The sequence below is a fragment of the Haemaphysalis longicornis genome, unplaced genomic scaffold, assembly GCF_048455015.1.
Source record: "Haemaphysalis longicornis isolate Haplotype H1 unplaced genomic scaffold, Haemaphysalis longicornis Haplotype H1 scaffold_5, whole genome shotgun sequence".
Lineage (NCBI taxonomy): Eukaryota > Metazoa > Arthropoda > Arachnida > Ixodida > Ixodidae > Haemaphysalis > Haemaphysalis longicornis.
The window spans coordinates 59,728,883-59,736,279 of record NW_027526385.1 but is presented as its reverse complement, the minus strand read 5'-3'; the positions used below and the strand labels follow the sequence as shown (position 1 = coordinate 59,736,279).

The 7,397-nt window shown below is 51.3% G+C and overlaps 1 pseudogene; it reads right to left on the bottom strand.

Moving 5' to 3' along the window:
• Positions 1-694: 694 nt before the first annotated feature.
• LOC144139251 (uncharacterized) lies at positions 695-1,619 on the bottom strand (annotated as a pseudogene).
• Between the last annotated feature and the right edge of the window lie 5,778 nt (positions 1,620-7,397).

Below are 7,397 nucleotides of genomic sequence, written 5' to 3'. Positions count from 1 at the left end.
TTAACCGAACTCTTCTCTCGCATATACTGAATATTTGGTGAACGTTTCCGTCGCAGCTAAAGAAATAGCGTCTCAAGACTGTTGCACTCCTCTGCTTTTGAACCTATTAAGAATTAGTGTCTTTCCACTCCTTCAAGAATGGCAACAAGCGAATATTGGCGCAGTGCAAGGAGTGCATGAAACAGAGCACGTTTATTTGTGATTTGCGATTGAGCATACTTCTCAGCTAATTAGATGAATGATACTTGGAAGGGACCTAGAGTTTTACTTTAGTGGAAATTTGGCTGTCCGTTCCCCTCACGCGTCGCTGGCATCTTACAGCTTTGTAACACCCCAACCCAAACCATTCGACCAAGGAGGACGGTAGTGAGAGGATCACGTAGCGGTGATGGCGGGAAGGTGGACTGCACCTGTATGTGCACCCTCCCCCCTTCCTAAATGCACACAAAAGATGTTAGGGGGAAGATAAACACAGCGCGTGCCGAGCAGTATACACCCTATACAGCGAACAGTTGCGATGACCTTCAAAAGGTTACTCTAGCTGCTACTCGCCTCGACTGCCCTTTAAAACGCGGCAATTTCGGTTGTAAATGCTGCTTGATGAAGCGGCAGGGGGGACCTCAAGATCTGGGACGAATCGCCATGCGCCCGTCTCAGTGAACGCAGCTTCACATTGTACTGTCTGTCTGAAAAACTTTAATGCTGGTATATACAGGGAAGATGTTTGAGGTGGCCCGGAGGGCGCCACCTCTCACAATCACTAGGTGGGCTCCTCATTACAGAAGCCCATTGGCGATCGCCGCGGCTCGGGCTCGGTCGACCAGGGCCTTCTGGCTCACTAAGTCGGAGCAGCCGAGCAGGGCTGCCTCCCAGTCCTCCCGGGTGGGGTTTGGTTTTGGGGCGAGCTTCGGAGTTGATTGGCATGCCCACACCATGTGGAAGATGTCCGAATACTTCTCCGCACAGTACGGGCATTGTCCTGTATAGGCAGGATCAAAGTGTTTTAAAACTGCCGGGCACAGCAGTGTTTTGGTGTAAAGACGAAGGAGGGTGCGTTCCTCTGCCTTTGTAAGGCCCTTACAGGGCTTAGGATAAATTGCGTGGCCGAATAGGTATAATTCAGTAATTTCTCGAAAAGTGAGGGCCGGCTTGGGTTCGGGATCTATTTCGGAAGGGTCTGAAGACGTTGCTCGGAGAGTGAGCGCGCGGGCTGCGGCGACTGCCGTTTCGTTGCCTTCGAGGCCCATGTGAGCAGGAGCCCATACGATCGTTCGAGACGCGGGGGCCCCGAGATAGTCACTATTTTGAAGGATGCGATACGCGAAGTGAGGAATGTACCCCTGTTCAATGTTTCTGCAGGCCCCTCTCTAATCGGTGATGATGACTCGGGACTCCTGGTCTGCGGCTGCTAGCGCGATGGCGACTTCCTCCGCGTGTGTTATGTGTTGAGCTCTGAATGTTAGGCCATTTACCGCGACGTTTTGGTGGACGACTGCGGCCGTGCACCACCCCCCATGGCCGGAGGCGTCCACGTAAAAGATTCCGTGCTTGTTCCCATAGTGGCGGGCAAGTGCCTCCACCCGCGCCAGGCGCCTGCCACTGTGGTCGTCACGTGTCATGTTGGCCGGAAGAGGGCGCACGTGCAGGGCGTATCTCCAGACTTCGGGGGTGCGTACGCGCTCTTCCGTTAGTGTTGTGTGGTGGATGTGTAGTCGGGCTAATAGGCGACGTCCCGACGGCGTCTTTGAAAGTCTTGTATATTGATTAGTCAAGTGTGCCTCCCGGAGCTCCGCGAAAGTGTTTACCATCCCCAGGCCCATGAGGCGCTGGTTTGACGTGTTTATTGGGAGGTCGAGGGCACGCTTGTACATCTTTCTGAGAATTACTTCGAGGGCGTTCTCGTCAAACTTGCGCACGTGGAGGTAAGGAGTCGAGTAGAGGACTCGACTGATCACGAATGCATGCGCCAGCCGCAAGGCATCTTTGCACCGTAATCCCCCGCGTTGGTTAGAAACCCGGCGGACCATCCGGCCCACCTGGTCCCCCACCTTACGCAGTTTGGCTATTGTTGTATCTACCCGTCGATGTTTGTGGATAAAGAGGCCAAGTACTCTAATCTCATCGTGTTCGGGTATCGGGCCGCTGGCCAGGGAGAGTTTCATTGTGGTGGTGCACTTTGGCGATGGGCGAATGTGCACAAATGCGGATTTGGACGGGGAGCATTGAAGGCCGCAGCGGCGGGCGTAGGCGTCCACAATTTCCGCCGCTTGCTGCAGGTTGGCCTCAATGTCTCCAACCGATCCGTGTTTGGCCCAGATGGTAATGTCGTCGGCGTACAGCGCATGCTGGACGCCTTCGACCTTCGCCAGCTGAGCCGGAAGTTTCATCATAGCCAGATTGAAAAGTAACGGCTAGAGGACCGCGCCCTGTGGGGTTCCTCTCGTTCCCATTTGATAGGGGCCGTGTTCTTCGTCTTGTATTCGGATGAAAGATTGACGATCCGCGAGAAATTGCTTGATATACCGAAAGGTGTTATGTCCACAGTCGGTCTGGGAGAGATGTTGCAGGATAATTTCGTGTGTGACGTTGTCGAAAGCCCCCTTCAAGTCTAGGGCGAGTATTGCCTTATCGTTGAGGGGGTATTCGACAGGGTTGAGAATTTCTCGGTCGAGTTGAAGCAGAACATCCTGCGCGGACCGGTGCGGGCGGAAACCGAACATGGTGTCTGCGAATGCATTTTGGTTTTCCAGAAACAGAGACAGCCTGTCCCGCACCATGGTCTCCATCAGCTTTCCCGCACAAGACGTGAGGGAGATGGGGCGGAGGTTGTCCGTGTTTATGGCTTTGCCGGCTTTCGGAATGAAAGTTACCAGGGCGGTCTTCCATTCGATTGGGAGGGGTGCCTCACCAAGCCTCCCAAATTTTTAATAATTGGCGGTGAGATCTTTGAGTGGCGCCCCCTGGCTCTGACGTCGGCTTAGGGATTCGCGCCGCTGTCGTCTGCAACACTCCGCTTGTGAGGGGCAACAGCGCCTGGGCTAGAAATCGCCCGCTTCGTTGCTGTAGTGCGTTAAAAAGCGTATTTCTAGCGACTCAGTTATTTTGCCAGCTTCTGACGCATCTGAATAATTTGAAGCTGTACCCCCACAAGTTTGCAACACACGAAGAGATAGAGAACAACTTTCTTCAGAGTATCGGTCAGAAGATCGTGTGTAACTTGTCCTTTCTTGCTTATTCGCGAGGATCAACGATCAGAGCTTCTCGATAAGTATTCAAAATGCGTAGGCTTCCCTGCAGTATTTTTGAGATGCTCTTATGAAGACTCAACAGTCTAATATTACGTACCAAGCAGCGGCCTATACACGCTCATCGCACAGCAGGAAATAAAGCGGCTTTCTTCTGTTTCTTTCGTTGTTGTCTTGTATCGGATTAATTATTCTTGCTTTTTTTTCTGCCCAACGCATTAATGTTTCTGCGCCGTCACCAACTTCTTATTAGGAGGTTTCGGGATGTTTGGGAGCCTCACAAAGGTCGTGTGGATATTTCCTTCATTTTGTATGGCATACATTCCCTTCTTCACAAATTGGCTTTCATTACGGCTGCGTGCAAGAAGGTGCATATCCGCAGCGTGCTTTGTTTATTCACATGCAAATACAATGAGAAGGTTTGTGCTACGCCACCGCGATCGCGCCATAAACAACGTGGTTCACAGTACTCGAAGGTGGCTTTTGTGCTGCGAATTTCTATCGTAATTATATAGTTATCATAACGAACTGACTCTCAACTCGAACAATGATGACATGATTACGGATTTGAAGGCATGATATACTCGCTAACTAACGTAATAAATAGTATACCTGCATATATTACAAGACTCGAAACCGAAGAAGAATTCCAAGTAGCTCTTTATTGCTTTTCAACCCTTTCAGGCGCGAAGAACAAATCCTATTCTACTCGGGATGGCGTTCTATGATTGGAAGAAAATTACTTTTACTCTCTTGTCCTGGACTGAGGACCCGGCCCACTAACCAGATCAATTTAATTATTAAACAAAGTTTTCCCCTCCTCCTATTACTCCTTCTCCTCCCCTTGAGTGCAGTTTTCCTATAACGCATATCCGAATTTCGGGAAGATATGGCTGAGCAAAATGTTCCAAAATATCCCTCCAGGTCTTAACAAACATATATGTTTTACAATAAATTTAACGAAGACGTGTCTCGTTTCGCTCAATAAACCTCCATACTGGTTAGATGCCTGGTATAGACTCAGCACGCGCGTATATACAAACTGGGTTATTTGGAACTCAACCTGCAGTTTTTGCAGTCTATACTGCATGTCGGCAAACTTTCATGCCTTGACAACGTAAAGTGATGTGACAAAACGCGTTCGAGCGTTCGGCAAGGTTGCAAAAACTGTTTTACCTTACATATGATTACCGGGAATCGTGATGCCTTCTGCCGAAGCCGACAGCCCTGAAGGCCTAGAATTTGTTTTGGTCTTCCATTTTCGCTGTTGTCCGTTATTAGCAGCTCACTGTTCCTTTTGTTCGAATGCTTACATGAGAAGCTGACGCCTGGCTCCGACTCTTCGCGCTCCGCACAGGACCGGCTTCGCAAGGAATGGGGTGGCGCCGGCAATGTTTCTCCCGTAGCGGTATCCAAAACTATACTTTAATTGACACCATGAGCTAGTGTATGCGATTTTGAGCCTATTATTGTGATAAAAAGTTACCCACACGCCAATTCTGGTGCGGACAAGCATCAGACGTTGACCGAGCGCAAAGAAACAGCAGGGAGAGCGATCCTGGGCGAAGCAGACGACAAATGCGAGAATCCCTAAGCTGACGTCACGGAGGCGCGCTTCGCAGCGCCGCCTGTGTTCGCGCTCATGGCCAATATAGCAGGAGCAACGACCGATCGGCATGTCAGCGCCGTATCACGGTGTTCACCGGCAAAACAGGCGAGGGCACACGCACGCCCATAGAACTATCTGCTGTCAGAGCGACGTCTACTCCGCTGTTGTTCTCAGGGCAGGCAACACACCCCCTGTTTTTCTTATCTTGCAAGGCCGTTTCGCTACCACAAAAGGTAGCTAAGCAGCGTCGGACACAAAGTCACTCAGACGCAGTAGCATGGTGTACCACTCTCACGAAAACAGCGTAGCAGACGACACTCATACAGCTGATTGCCCGATGCGCGTGCGCGTACTCTCGCCTATTTCGCTGCTGAACACCGTGATAAGGCGCTGACATGCCGGTGGGTCGTCGCCCCCGCTATGTTATTAAAAGTTTGGGAGGCTGTACGTGTGTGCGGCCTTTCGCAATGCGCCGCTTTCTGCATTGTCAGCCCGACACGCCGACCAGGCGTGGCTGGGATGCCATTTTTGAACGCATGAATTTCGTTCGGAGAACATCGGCAAGAGTCTTTTTTCAGACCATAACGGAAGGCCGCTGGCAGGCGTAGTATAGCCCCCACTAATCTCCTTCGGAGCGCTTGTTCTAAAGCACGCACCCGGTGGCGTTAACGCTTTGAGTGCGTGTCGTCACGACGAAACGAGTCAGCCTGTCTGTTTAATCTAGCCAACCGGAGTGGTAACTTCCAGACTTTTCTAGTTTTGGCTAGCGCATATCAGCTTCGCTGCGGCGCAGGATATCTGGTCTAGCGCTGCTTGAAGTGCACTAAACACCTTTCATCGAACGGCCGGCATCCCCAGAGCCGCGCTGTTTGGCGCTGCAACTAACCCATCCTTCCTAGTCGTGACAAGCGCAGTAACCTGGCTTTACTAAGCTTTGAATGTGTTTCGTTGCACTTCATGCCTCTATTATACACGCTAGTGAAACCAGAGCTAAGCCATAGCTGAAGTTGCCTTGCGCCAGAGGCTACACCTCCGACGGTATTTTGAACTCTGATAATAATCCGTGTGCGAACGAATCCTTGTATGCTTGTGAGATAAAAGTGCGGCAACCGGCGTCTCAAAGGCGTCTCATTTATATCGGGCATCAGCATCCTTTTTGAGGTAGAGGGACGCGTTGCATGAAAGTGGCATGGCAACGGCTGGGCGGCAGATTTGAGGAGGGTGGATTTTTTTATTTCATTGATTGATTCAGGGGTTTAACGCTTCGAAGGAACACAGGCGATGAGACGCGCCATAGTATAGGGCTCCGGATTAGATTTGACCGTCTGAGGATTTTGAACGTGTGCTGAAAGATCGTACACACGGGGGTTTTTCTTTTCGCCCTACACTAGACAAGCGGCCGCGGCGGCCGGGAAGTGACGCCTCGTCCTCGTGCTCACCAGCACAACGCCTTAGCCATTGAGCCACCGCGGATTTTAGATGCGACGCTGAGAGCATTTCTTGTCGGCGGCCCTGTCCTTCCTGCGTGCGTCCGTTGCTGTTGTCCGCATGCGTCTGTTGTTGTTGTCCGCGTGCGTCCGTTGTTCGCAGCCACTCTCCCCCTCTCCTCTCCGATAGCGAACACTCTCTCACAAGGGGCATTGGATTGGATTCGATTGGCTTGGCTTGGCTTGACTTGGATTGGATTGTATTTGGATTGGATTGGATTAAAGTGGATTGTGTTGGATTGTGTTGCGTCAGAGCCGCGACACTCTCTCCTCTCCTTCGGGCGCGCTGCGCATATAACCGGTGTGCCGCTCTAAGGCGGCCTTTTGGTCGACGGTTGCTCTCCGCTTGTGCTTGAACCCCCCCTCAGCGTCGCATCACACCAGGGTTCCCGCGAAGGGAGGTGGGCGTAATTTTTTTTGGGCAGCGAAGCTGTCTAGCAAATCGCAATTTTTCTCTTCCACGGTTAAAAATACCAAGAAAATACCGAGCAGGCGCAGGTTCGCGCGTGAGTCGCGGCGACCGCCCGAACGTTAAAAAACCAAGAATATGCCGAGCGCTTGTGTAAGCATGCATCTCGGCGACCGACGAGTGTCCCCGGCGTCCGTTTGTCAAACCAAGCCTACACTTAGTGAGATTGGCCAAGTTAGGCAAGAAGAGATATCTCGAGCGTTCGCTGTAATCGTGGCCACTCTGGCTCGAAACGAGAAAGACACACCATAGAGCACGCCTCTCCAAGGTGATGCCCAACGACGATTATACCAACAAAATGAAGGACGCCTACACTTACAGGAACAATGATAGAATAGAGGGCGTTGCGGCAGCGAATAAGAAGCAAATCGGCTGCAATCTTGGACTGAAATCGTCCTGATTGTCGTGAAGGTTGCCTACAGCTTCGTTACCTTCAAGTCTTAGCGTTAGGTCGGGTTCAGAGTGTTGCCTCAACTGTCGTAATATCTTTAAAGGATGACGTCATTTCACGTCTCATCCAACCTAACTGCGTGACACGCCGTCTTTACCTTCATAGCTCACAATATGGATGTTACGTCGGTACTCTT